A 13,553-nucleotide genomic window follows, 5' to 3' on the forward strand; every position below is an offset into this window, starting at 1 on the left:
AGAAACTCCAGCGGAACGAGCGATGCCCACGTGGACTCCAAACTGCGCTCACCCAGCCAGCACCAGCCAGGCTGGCTGTACATTCACACCAGGAAGCACAAGTCTTTAGGAGATTTTGTGTTGTGCAATATTGTATAAATATTTTTAAAGCTACAATGACCGGTTGAAATCCCTTGGCACTGGAGGAAAGGCAAGAATTTCCATCTAAACTTTGGTGTTCAGTTCATTTGGGTAGCCTGAGTAGACAACAGCATTGCCTTAAGTGGTATTAATCTAATTTCCAAAAGCAATGGGAAAACACCCAAGTGCACTGCTCACTGAGGAATTAATGTAAAAGAATTCAGAGAAGTTGTCTGACCTTAAAAATGTTGTGACAAACTAAATAGGCCACATTTCTGCTGCTTCTTGCTATATAATGCCATGCCATTCCCGATTCCTAAAATTAATATATATTTTTATAATTTGTTTTTGTCTCTTGTAAATAATACTTCAGCTTTTCACCTTGACCTACATATAAAAGCAGAGAATGACACAGTGCATTTGAAATACTTCAAGCTCAAAATAATTGTATTTTCCTTAAGCAATAGTGCAATCCCCCATAAAAGAAAAGAAAATTGGTAGTGCCTTCAAGGTTAACTGCTTGGGCAAAAGGACTGACACACTATATCAGAGTTGGTAGTTGCTCAGGAAAACTGAGAACATTTGCTTGCCATCCTGGGCAAACTGTAACCCTGGACAGATAGTTTACAGTACAAAACCTGCAGAAATGCCAGCAGGAACCATATCCAATGAACATGAGCCACACCAACACCACCACATGCCAAAGGTGCAGGCGGGCAGCAGCTCAGCGGTGCTTCAGGTTCTCCTGCTTTAGCCTGCAGTGAAAGCACAGGCTGATTTTGTCACCTTTTCACAGAACTGGTTCATTGAATTGCATCTCTTCATGTCTGCTTTGAATCAGGTGGCATAACAAGAATGCAGTATGCCCAGAATAATTTTAAGTTTTCAAAATTAACGCCAATGAATGTCAGCACTGCTTCCAAGCCTTTTCCACAGCATTCACAAACGGTTTAAATACACGGAAAATGATCGAGTCTCAGACCACTGGCATCTTCCAGTGTTAGACAACTCCAGGTTGCTAAGTATTTGGCCATCCTGACTAGAAGAAAATAAGAGAGTGGCCAAAACAACAACAACAACAACAACAACAACACCAAAAAAACCCAAAACAAAACAAAAAACACAAAAAACCATGATAAGAAATTAATGACAAATGCCAATTAAAAGTAGTCTGTAATTTGAAAACACAAACTACTTTCCCCTTTAACTTCATCAGTATCTCAAGCACAGGCACCAAGAATCTGACCATGTGTAAATCAGTATTTTCTCACCCAAATTTTTCATAAACAACAGATAGATGCTGTTTTCTCAGTTGTTCATCCAGGAGATGCAGATCAACCCTCTTGGGTTGCAATAGGGAAAGTAAGAGAGGACAGACAAATAGAAGAACATTTTCAAATTCTTCTCCTTCTCCACTGAGAACAATGGCAGAAAAAGGGTATCAGGCATTAAGAAAATATTGTAAAAAAAATCTCTGTCAGTCTTTCAAAGAAATGCACAGTACTTCATTCTCTTTGTGATCATAACTTGACCTTGAAACATGTACATTACTGAAATATGTAATGTTTATTCTCAATCTCAGCATTTTCACTAAAACTCTCATTAGAAGGACTCCATAAATGTCGGTGAGGGATTCAGAAATGTAGTGGAGTGGACTGATTAGTTACAGTAAGTAGCAAATCGTGATATTTTAATCATCTTTGCATTCCACTGCATGCATATTTCAATGTCTTTAGAAATGTATGAGAACTACTTCTGTCCTCATACATTACAGGAAACATGAACTGTGAACACAAATTAGAAGACATAACACTATAAACACAGATGGACAATTTTATCTCCTTGCCTCTTCTAAGTTCAAGCTCTCTGGTTATTAACTGCCAATCTCTTCAGACAGTTGATTCTCTGGAGACGTTTTAATAGCCTAAAAGAGCAACTGTTTCTCTACACAGGAACTAAGAGGAGTCTGGCTTACCATTTATTTCCCAAGCTTCCTGGCTTCTCTGTTTTCTTGAGCAGAACAAGTTCAACTAATCGAAATAGCAGCCAGTACTGTCTTCCCATTAATGGGAATTTTAACTGATACTGTTTCAGTTACTGATGCTTCAAAAATAAAAGAAAAATTGTATTTTTAACATGTTTATTACATTTTCAGGAGCAGAAAGCAAATGGTTTTGCACAGGCACTTTTATAGATAATTCAGTCTCCCACGTTGGCTTCCTCTGTGATGACTCCGAGTTCTCCAGCAAGCTATGAATTACATTATCTCTGAAGTTTTAGCTCCCAGGGCTCCATTTACAAGAGTGGGCCTTTTCTGGCTTTTGCAATTTCCTAGCTTCTTCTGGGAAGAAGTGCCCATTCCACGCTGACCCTCCTCAAACAGATTTTCCCACCAGATTTATTAACTCTATTCTAGTTGTCTTCCAGTCTCCATCTGGTGCCTGGAGCGTGTGTGTCTGTTCAGGCACATGTATTCAGAGGTTTCTGGTCTAAGAGGGCACATGCTCCGAATGTATGAAAGGCTTAGGCACACAAACATCACATCCATGTATCCCTAACACGGATCCATAAAAACCTAAGCATAAAGACCATGACCCTGAAGTATTCCCAAGAACACACCCTGCCCTGAGACATACTACCAGGATGATGATTTCAGTCTCCTAAGTTGTATGCATCTATCAATATTTAAGCTGTTTTAGTAGTCTGAAATGGCATTAAGGCACAGGGGCACAGGGGCACTCTTATCTTTTGTGACTAATGACACAAGTAGGCAACACTTTTTCAGATTTCCAGTCATTTAACTAGATAGTCAGTCAACTCACTCCTTCCTTCCCATCTAGCTCTGACTCTCAGCCATTCTGAAGCTACCCATGAACGTAACTATTTTAACATCTAGAATTTAGTTAGATGCATATAGTGTCTGCCACACAGAATTGCCATTTAAATAAGGAGCATAAGAGGTTATCACAAAGAATTGCCAAGATGCCAGGCTAGAATTCATGAGTATGTAATTTTCCAGTGCAGACATGGAAACAGTTTTGGAGGGTTCCCATGTTGTATAGGTAAAGCCATTAGTTTTTCTCAACATGCTGGCACCTACCCAAAGACAAAAGTGAGCATATCCAAGTTATTTTCCAAGAGAAGCATGACTTATATTGCTTCCCTCTTAAAGGCATGGTAACTAAATCCTGCCCAACTACCCATTAGGCTCAACCATACTCTTTGCAGGGCAAGGCCCACATGGGGTAGAAATGAAAGGTCATTTCTGAAGCCCACACCTTCTTGCTCTCTGCAGAAATCTGCTACATTTCATAATCCCAGCCTTAAAATTGCCTGTGCAGACATTTTTGGGCCCAGTATGGGCCTTCTTCAAACCACAGCTCGATCATACACTCAGGTATTTACAACAGAGCCTTAAAGGCAGTACAGGGAAAGGGAAGAGGCAGGGTGTAAGTGTCTATGAAGGGTATTTCTCTCTCATTTAATAAATCTTTACTAAATCCTCAATAGATCTTTTTATCTCTTTTATAATAAGTCTCTTAATGAGTAAGCCTGGAAGAACAAGGCTCAGCAGACTGGAAAATCCCAGCTTATATCGTGTTTTCCTCTCTTCCACACCTTATGGCAAATCCTTTATTGTTCAGGGTACCTAATGCCCGAGCTGGTGGCAGGGCTTCCCTACGCATGGTACACAAATCTTAAGGACTTTCATACAGTGCTCACATTCTGACATCTTAGGGCATACTTTCTGCTTCACAGGCAATACTTTCCTTCAGGGCTGAAGGAAAGTATTGTGTCAGAAAGGAAGGGCTGGTTGCATGCGTGCTACCAGCAAGGGAAATACTTATGGATCACATCATTTAATTCCAGGCTTACAACAGGCTTAGATGGCCACTGCATATACCACTGCTATAAGGCAGCATAAAAGGTATGACTCACAGCCAGAAAGAGTACTTTATTTACCAATTTATCCCTGCCTCAGTCTGGTAACACCCAATGACCTTCATGTTTAATAGAACCGAGTTTTTAAGTGCTAATGGAGCAGGCACAGCTCTCTTCTCCAAATGTGGGCACACAGCAACCTCCCTGCCAAGGCTACACTGAGAACACAATTACACACACTGGGTCTGCCCTTTCCTTCATGTTTGACAAATACCATGTAGCTCTAACAGGTATTTCAGTGTTTCTGATAACAAAATTCATGCCATGCCCAATACTCTAGGAAACAATCTTTAAAACTGGATGCACATTCATATACAATCCTTAATGGCTTCAAAGGAACAAGTCCAGAGTTATGGAAAGGCAGCTGCAAGGCATGTGCCTTATTTTCTCTGTAAAATGAGTTTGAATTTTTCATTGAATAGAATTAATAAACACAGTATGATAAAATCCCTCAGATATTTTAGGTCTTAAAAACAAAAATGTATTAATAAATCAAATTATAAAAACCTATTCACATTTTTTGTCTTAATAATGCAGCATAAACTGGGATTATCTATCCTGTATAAAAGGTTTTTACTGCTATGCTTTTACTTTATCAATGAAAATCTGAAAGGCTAAGCCTTGTTTTGCTTGTGTGTCTTCAATACCAGTCATGCAAACATCCAAGTTTCTGACTGTATCACAAAACTATTATCTGTAGGTATATCAAATATCCCATGAATGCAACTTGGCTTACAGTCAAGACAGAATAAAACTTAGAAGGAATTAACTTTCCAGCTATTTTCCAGTGATGCTAGTTCAATTTCTCTTTTATTTACTTTCTGAGTTAATGTAAAACTTTCAAATGGCCTCCAGAAATATCAGCTTTGGGGAACACAAGTGTCCATCTGGCACCACAGTTTGCAGATATGGACTTTCTCTCCTAGAAATTAAAATATGTTTTCATAAACCTAAACTTCCTTAGGAAAACTTGCTGTACTAAAGCATTACTACTTTCATTTGTCAAGAAACATTTGTCTTGGAAAGGATCAAGATAACATTTATATGGCACTGAAGACAAATATATTCTTCCATGCTAGATCTTTAGGCTACATTCCTACTCCCAGAAAAAAAAAATATGTCTCCTTGGGAGAAATAACAAGCAGACACAGTTGAAAGGACCTAAAAATCAGACAATGGCCTAATACTAATTATGTTATGAAGAATATATTGGAGGTGGAGGTTTTTTCAGTTGCTGTCATACATTTTTGCAGATCTGAATAACTGAGCTAATAATTACTTAGAAGGTCAAGTCATTTCCTACAGTGCAGCAAGTGAATAACCACCCAGGCCAGATGCAGACTGGAGACCCTCTCTTTGACATATCTTGTCAGTGGGGGCTTTGCATTTGCATTAGCTTTTTGTGTAACAAAAATACACCAGCTTGGGCTTGCTTTGTGTGTTGTTTCTGAAACAAACAGCACTAGTTAAATTTACACTACCAACAACCAAGGAATGAAAAGGTCCAAGCATTTGGAAGAGGATGACCACATGAAGAAGGAGGAGAAAAAAAAGGGGACAACAGAGAGGGAAGAGTCTTAGCAGTAGCAATTTTTCTCACATTTATCTGGCCAGCACTATTTCAGTCCAGCAAACATTCATTCCTGAAGGAGAACCATGGTTGGTTTTTGCTTCCAGTGAGCCTGTGCAATCTGAAAGGGGACATGTGCTCCTGACACAGCTGCAGAAGGGCTACTCAGCACCAGAAGGCAGCAGTGTTTGACCAAAACAAGTCAGCTAAAGGGAGCTGGACAGTGTCCAAACCTCCTCACCTGCTGATGATGGAGAACTATAGTAGTAAGCAATGTCAACACCCTGGCACCTACAGTAACTCTGCTTTTTTCAGTCCCAGTTAATAGCACGGCACTGAAACACCTGAGCGACTCAAACCAAGACTTTAGCTGGTTACTGTTAACAGCAAGGGTTATCTCACTTCCAGGTAAAAATGTATAAACCAAAGTGGTTGTCAGTATTGCCTCCGACAGTGCTCCACCAGTTGTGTAAACCGACCTCTGCGGGCACCTGCCGTTCCACTGCTTGGCACCTACGAGGTGCTTCAGCTGGGAAAGCCTGAGAGCACAGGCAGACCCACAAGGGCTGCACAGGTGGGCAGCTGCCTGACAGGAAGGTTCACTGATAGCACAGAAGAGATTTAAGTAAGACCCACAGCAACTGCACACACTGCAGGAGAAGAGCTGAGCACCTCATGGCCACGGGCGCTGATGCTTCAGCTACACTGATGTTCCCAGCACAAAAATTAAGAGCAAGAGGAAGAAGGCCCAAGGCAAACAGCTGGCGCAGGGGCACCATCCTAGGCAGCAGGGGACACTGGCAGAGTAGGGAGCTGAAAGGCCGCACCATGAGGGGCAGCGTCGCAGGACTGCAGAGAACAACTATTTTACTGCATGTTTTGTTCATTTAGTATCTAACAGAAATCATTTAAAGGCCAACATGTAGGTTTCCAGAATCCCTATGACACCAACTAAGCGTTGGTTTCAACATTCACGAGTTCTGAGAACAGAAGCATATGCATCTGCTAGAGATTTCTTTACCAGTTTTCTCCCAAACCTTGAGCAATCTCGTTTTCCAGGCAGTGCAAACTAAGAAGAGAGATGTTGAAGCCTTCCCTTTAACTGTTAGACCTTTATCACCCAGACTCTTCCATGGCTGAAACAGCGTCTCCTTCCCTCGGTCCCTCTAGAAAGCAGCTTCTGAAGATGAGATGTAAAGAGTATTGTACCAACTTAGAGTGGCATCACATCATTTATTGTCTATGCTTCTCAGAAGCTAAGAATACTCCCAGGTTTTCTTCCTTCTGATTCCCAAAACAAATCCATGGAAAAGCATCCAGGACTTCTGAGACATCAGGCTGATGATAGCTGCCTGCTATTCTTGGAAACACTTTGCCTACAGTCTCGCAGTTACTCCATCAGTAATGAAGTGAATCTAATCACTCTGCCATGAATCGTTGAGCTGATAGGCTATATTAGCTAGAAAGTACTGGGAGCAGCTGTTTATTTTAGTGCTATTTGAAGTCATTAAGTAGCTACACCACTAAATCATCTGGGGAGGGGAAAAGGGGGGGGAAGTCAGCTCAGAGTGGGAAGCGTTTGTACGTGAATGCCCTTTTTCTTCTGCTTCCTCCCATTAAAGGAACACAAAGTTCATCTTTGGCTGAGCCTCATGGGACACACTGATATGATTTCGTAATATGCAGAACACTGTCAAATGGGCTGGCTGGTTAGATACAGGATAGGGCACAAATATCTGTATTTCCTTATTAACCCCCTTGAAAAATGTCTGGAATATCAAGAGAAAACATGCAAACCACCACCCAAACCCTTAAAACAAAATTCTTCCAGAGCCAGAATGAGGTCAAATTTTAGGTACAAGCAAAAAAGGTAAAGAACAGCTACATGCTGTCTTTGAAGTGGCATTTCTATAACTGAAAAATGCTTTAGAAAGATGAAACCACACTTGCTTCCTCATTTTAAAATATGATGTTCTTCTATATAATAACAATTATATAAAACTTTATCTTTCAGGTAAAAAGAAATTCCTTTGTATGGAATAAAAATCTTACACTATTGTTAGGTATGTATTCATTAGAGACAAAAGAGCTTCCCCAGGAGGATGCCTGCATAGAAGATGGAGGCAGGAGTGGAAGAATTCTAATGTTGCACCATTTGTTTTGAAGTTGCTGAAAACCATCACCATGCAGATGGATTTTATCAATACTAGGCATAAATTCTGACCTCACAAAGGAGAAAGTGGTTTGTTTTTAAAACATATCATCATGTACATAAACAAACAATACCAAGTATACATACATATATCTATTTATACACACACATCCCTTGTGCTGAGTATAAATAAACCCTGTAGATTCTTTCATTATTAAAACTGGGTTGCTTATCACTGAAACAGGACCTGATCTTTGCCAACCCTGTTCTAAGTCAATTCCAGAGAAACAGTTTCTAGCCAGCAAAAGTGAAATCTTAGATTTTGTTCATATTTAAAGGTCAACACATTTCACAGGTAACTCAACCTCGTAGTCCTTTTTTTTTTTTAAATTACAATAAATTATAAGCAAGGAATAGCTTAGAGAGGTTTTATAATGCAGAAAGATACACAAAGAACAACAGACTAACTTTCCATGTTACTGTTTGATTTTCTACTCAAGAACATATTCTCAGAGCTGCAGTATATCTTATTACATATAAGGCTTTTGGATGCAATCTGGAAAACTGAAACAGACTTCCTGACCACATGCAGTTATTCAAGACCCTGCAATGATTTTACCCCCCCCAGAACACTCACGTGGGGAAATGGGGGAGAGAGGATGTTTAAACAGAGCTATTACAGCTGAATTCAAAATTTGATACTTACCAGTTTTCAGCCTAAAATCCTCTTTCCCATTTCACTGTATTATGGTATTTTCCATAATATCCTGTCATAATTGGGCTGCTTCTTGTTTATATTGAAGTTGCTGGGAATTTTGCCACTGGGATCAGGAGTCAGATGTAATGCTGCAAAATTCTAAGTGGTGGTTTGCCAGACAGAGGTCATTAAATGTTTCCAATGGGTCCAAAAAAAGAGAAGATACATTATAAGACTTTTAAAGAATTTGGGAGATTGCTTCTTGCAAACCATTACTGGAATCAGTGAGCCAGACACAAGTAGGATCAATGCAAAAGCATTTGACTAAGTAATGTCCATCGTAATTAATGAAACCGTTTTAGTTATAACATTGTCTCTTATGAAAATATTAAAATACTGCCAGCTAAACATGAGAACAAGCAGGACAAATAGTCTCTTGCAAGGTGCTAAAACACTAACAACTTTGTGACAGGATTCTGATTTGTCACAAATTTCTGTTCCTTTTTAGGGAAAATTTATTTCAATAATAATATGCAGAAGCTTTGCAGTACTTGATAAAAATGTAGATTCGTTTTCACTGAAAGCCAGTTTTGCCAAACATTTTGATGTATTTGATAGATGATGTGTAGCAGCACAGACAAACACAGCTGCAGCTTCTCAGATCATAAATACTGACTTTCCAAAACAAGCTCTTATACATCTGTCCACTTATTAATGAAACTACATGTAAAGAAAAGTGGTTCAAAGACCAGATATTGTCACAGCATGGCCCTCCCGTTCATTCAAGCTCTACTTCCATCCCTCTGCAACCTGAAGTGGGAGGTAACCAATTTCAAGTCAGGCTCACCTTTGATTCTGAGTGCATACATTTCTTTATTCGAGGCACTACATTACACACTTTTTTTTCTTCCTAACACGTACCTTTATTTACATTGCAAATACTCCAGAGAATGAGAAGATAGCTCCAGCTCAGCTGGGGCAAGGACCTGGCACAGCAGGCTGCAATCTGATCCCAGTGCCCCCAGAGAACCGTCATTCTCCCCCCAGCTCTACCATCCGCTCTGCTTATTTTTAATTAATCTTTAGTAATATGTTTGAAGTAGATTTCAATCCCATTTACCCTGCCAAACACAGATCAAGTACTGTCCATCACACTGCACAGGGGAAGCAGCACCCCCAGCTTCTCCTGACAAGTCCATGCCTGCACTCATATAGCTGCATGCTCTCCTCTCTCCCAAGGCTGTATAGCTCGAGGCAAGTTCTCCCACTCCAAGTTTGCACTTCTGCTTTGGATTTTCTGTTATGAATTGAACTTGCCTGTTCAATGGGGTCAGCGAGAGACAGGCCTGACTACAGCATTCTCCAGTTTTCCTGAGGCAGCATCATTAGCCATAACATTAAAAGAGGATAACAAATCCAAAAACTACAAGTAAATTGTTTGCAAAAGATGATTAATTAACCTCAGTTTAGGAGTTATGTTTCTTTTCCTTACATCAAATAGGTGAAATACTTGTTAGCATAGTATAGCATCTGGAATGTTTATCCTAACCACTGAATATTTACATGTTTAATAGTGGAATGGGAAAAGAACAAAAATCAAAACAACCCTCTAGGTGCCCAGAGGCCATTTGGGGCCAGACTTCCAAGTATTCACAGAGCTACAAAGAGATTAAGGTCAAGTGTCACAACAAAGACTTAACATTCAACAATCTTCAGTAACTGTGTGGGTGCACTTCCCTTTGAAAAGAAGAGAGAATCATCCTCTTCAACATAAGCTAGTTTTGAAATATATTAATACAAGGTAGATCATTTAATTATTATTATTATTATTATTAAAAATGTAATACACAAGTACTCAAGAAAGGCTTTTTTCTAAGAGCTGCATGTGAACACATCCTAGGTAAAAAAAAATCTGTATTCATATAGTACAATCAGCCACAGAAACGCTGTGACCACAGCGTGCAGCAGCATCTCTCTTGAGCATGCACAGTTCTTTGCAAAATATTAAGTCTAGCTTTTTCCCAGCACTAACAGAAAGATTATGGCAATGAACTATAGGCAGTGTTTCAGGACTGAGAATGGTATTTCTGATCCAGTCAAAAACACTGTTTCAAATTTACCCTCTCTCCTGCAGTTGATTGCTGTGACCCTCAGACACCACAGCATCTTGCCTTGCTAGCCCTGCACCACGCCAGGGCTCAGTGAAGTGAGCAGGACACTGCCAGCCCCAGAATTAAGATGTGGCAGTGCTGAGCAGAACACTAGAAGCCTAAAAACTTGGCATTTGTCAGGAAACTTGCTTCTGGAGATACTTAGCAGAATGGCTGCTTTGACGTGGCTGGGAGCTGAGAAAGCATATCCTCCTGGATCTCCTACAGAGACTCAGATGTAGAAAATACAACAAGACACATGTAAAAAGTAAAAGTCTTTTTTTAGCACTCTGTTTTGGCGTAGCAATTTTTGTGCCATGAGCCAGTGTTGGTTCTATTCCCACTGCAGCTCATTAGCCCGAATTTCTATGGCAGTTTTGAAGCAGTATTTATGTTACAGTTTGGAAGCCTCTACACTCTCCTGCACACATCACAAAAGCAGAGGGAGAGGTGGGAGAGCTGCCCGTTGAGGCTGAGAGCAATTTCACAAGACCATCTGTTGAGCAGCAACTCAAGGAGAGCAACCCCACCAGAAAAAACACCACTTGTCAGGACATGTTGCAGATGGAAAGAAAATCTGAAGCGTGTTGTACCTCAGGTGAACTTTTCTAACACCTCAGCATTAAAGGTCTCTCTCAAATCTCCAAGAGCCTTCAAAAACAGGAGAGAACTGTTCCCTAGAGAGGAGATACAGCCTGTCCAATTTTAGAAACAACAGTTACTTTCCAAAGGGGATGCAAGAGACAATCACAATTTATGAAAACATAACGTGAAAACGATGCATAATTTTCCATTTGGCTACTGTTCACAATGTAAAATATAAACACATTCACAAATATAGAAAAATAATTTTAACAAATTTAGCAGTTTTATGGCATTTATATGCACGACTTCAAAGAATCCACTTTACCATTTGATTCTATAATTTTGTTTTGAGCACATTTTTTAATGTTTTTACTTATATTCCATTAACTACTTCCATCTGCTGTGTGGCTGAACTACTGGCACCTTTCAGAAAGGTGGGCTTTTTCTAATTAACTTGATTTTTTTTTCTTGTACACATGAATTATACCTGTTCTTTATACCTGTTGTCTGCCAGCACTTTTTAAAAATTCAGTATAGCAGCCAGACTGAGCTTTTTTAAACCCTAATTGTTCATCATGCCAAATGGTTACAGCAGCTCCTGTACTACCTCAAATGCTCTCCAATTTTCAAGTAACCCTGGACAACAAGAGACCTACAGTGTCATTAGCATAGTATCACTAAGCTAGTCTTGTTAGTTATAAGATAGCATAGAGAGCATTTTGGATTACAAGCGCCTACCAGAAATGCAACTGGAAAGCATTTTATATAAATCAAGTGGGGAGAAAGTGAGCAGTCCACTGAAACTTAAACTTACGTTCATATATGAGAACTTTTCGTTTGCACAAATCAGTGGGTTTTCAAATTTCAAAGTAACTTATAATTTCAATGCAAATTGAAGAAACTGTTTATATACTGACTTTCTCTTCTTGTAATACATATATTAATTAAAGACAGATCTATATGCCTGTCAAGAGAAAGGGAAAATGGTCCTCAAGTATAGAAATCACCTGCTGCCTGTCATAACTTGTCAGCTTTGAGATTATACTAGTGGGAAATCCTATTAAGCATTCATTGCCTTTAGTTTCCTGCCAGTTTTGCTTACAGGACCTGATATAACATGTAAGGATGTCCATGAAAACTCTCCATTTGTCTGGGCTACTTTATATTGAGTGAAGTCTTATTAATGGAATGATTCACCTTGGTAAACTGCTGGCATAGCTGAGATACACTAGTTTGACACAGCTAGTAATACATGGAATCAATTCTTCCTGTCTTTCCAGCACATAGCATCATGGTTTTATTTTAGCTACCAAAATACATGTTTTCCTGTCTCTGTCAGCTGGGCATTATTCACAACTGTGAGTACAGAACAATAAAGTCAACATAAAAATGGCACTCAGCACCCTACATTAGTTCTGCAAGGTTCACGACTTGATCATTTCAACTTACTAAATTTAAGATATCTCTGCAGTTTCCCTACTGGCTTCCTGAAAAGATTATCATTGCTCGTGTTTAATTTCTGGACATAAAATACTCACGCAAGAAAAAAATTACAGCAATAAAGTCAAGAAACACTGGATGTTTTTCTGCTGAGAAACATGCAGTGAGGAGATGATGGATAGATTAAAACTGAATTCCCCAGCTTGCAAGTCAAGGTTTGGCTCAGTTCTTCCAAGTCATCATACACACAACTATGGGACTTCACATAATTTATTAGGAAGTTGACTACGTTGCTGGGGTAAGTTTAAATTAATTGCACCAAGGCCAAACTCTCTTCTCACTCACAGTGAAGAAAATGCAGGATGACTTCAATTCACATAGACACTGTTAAGTAAGACAAAATACAAAACTTTCTTTAAAAAAAAGAGCATCTGTAGCTGAATGGGGCACATTAAGTTGAGCAGGACGAATGTGCACTATAACTACGCACACCAGCAAACACAGGTGAGGTGACCAAGTGTATCTGGTGACAGGGTACCTCCTTGTTTGCCCATATGACACACTGAATGAATAAAATAGACTTGATTATCCAATACAGAAACAAAACCAGAGCAGGAAAATGTTGTTTGGCCTTTCAAAGCTATCTCAATAGATCCAACCGCTCATCTTCAGCCCACCCAAGATTACTGCTGTGAAAAATACATAGAAATCCCACCTCTTCTTCAAAACATCATCCTAGTGCATCATCATGGCTGGGCTTCGTGAATGAAGATTTGGGAAGGGCTCTACCCACATTTGTTACAAGCACATCGGTGGCTAAAAAGGCCAATATGGGATAGACAAGTCTGGTTGCAAAAGGCACAGCAGAAAGACTCCTTAGGTGGTATATTCTGCAAG

At 39.6% G+C, this 13,553-nt stretch overlaps 1 protein-coding gene across 2 annotated transcripts in view; it reads right to left on the bottom strand.

Moving 5' to 3' along the window:
• The window catches only part of ARHGAP24 (Rho GTPase activating protein 24), a 173,871-nt gene that overhangs the window by 100,338 nt on the left and 59,980 nt on the right, over positions 1–13,553 (bottom strand). The window contains exon 1 of one of the 2 annotated variants that reach the window (XM_018073679.1): positions 8,491–8,509. The exons of the other annotated variant lie outside the window; for it this stretch is intronic. The gene's annotated coding sequence lies outside the window, so the exon portion shown is untranslated. Of the gene's footprint in view, positions 1–8,490; positions 8,510–13,553 lie in introns of those variants that run through there. 2 annotated transcript variants of the gene reach the window in all.

The sequence above is a fragment of the Manacus vitellinus genome, unplaced genomic scaffold (genome assembly GCF_001715985.3).
Source record: "Manacus vitellinus isolate BGI_N305 unplaced genomic scaffold, ASM171598v3 scaffold_0_pilon, whole genome shotgun sequence".
Taxonomy (NCBI): domain Eukaryota; kingdom Metazoa; phylum Chordata; class Aves; order Passeriformes; family Pipridae; genus Manacus; species Manacus vitellinus.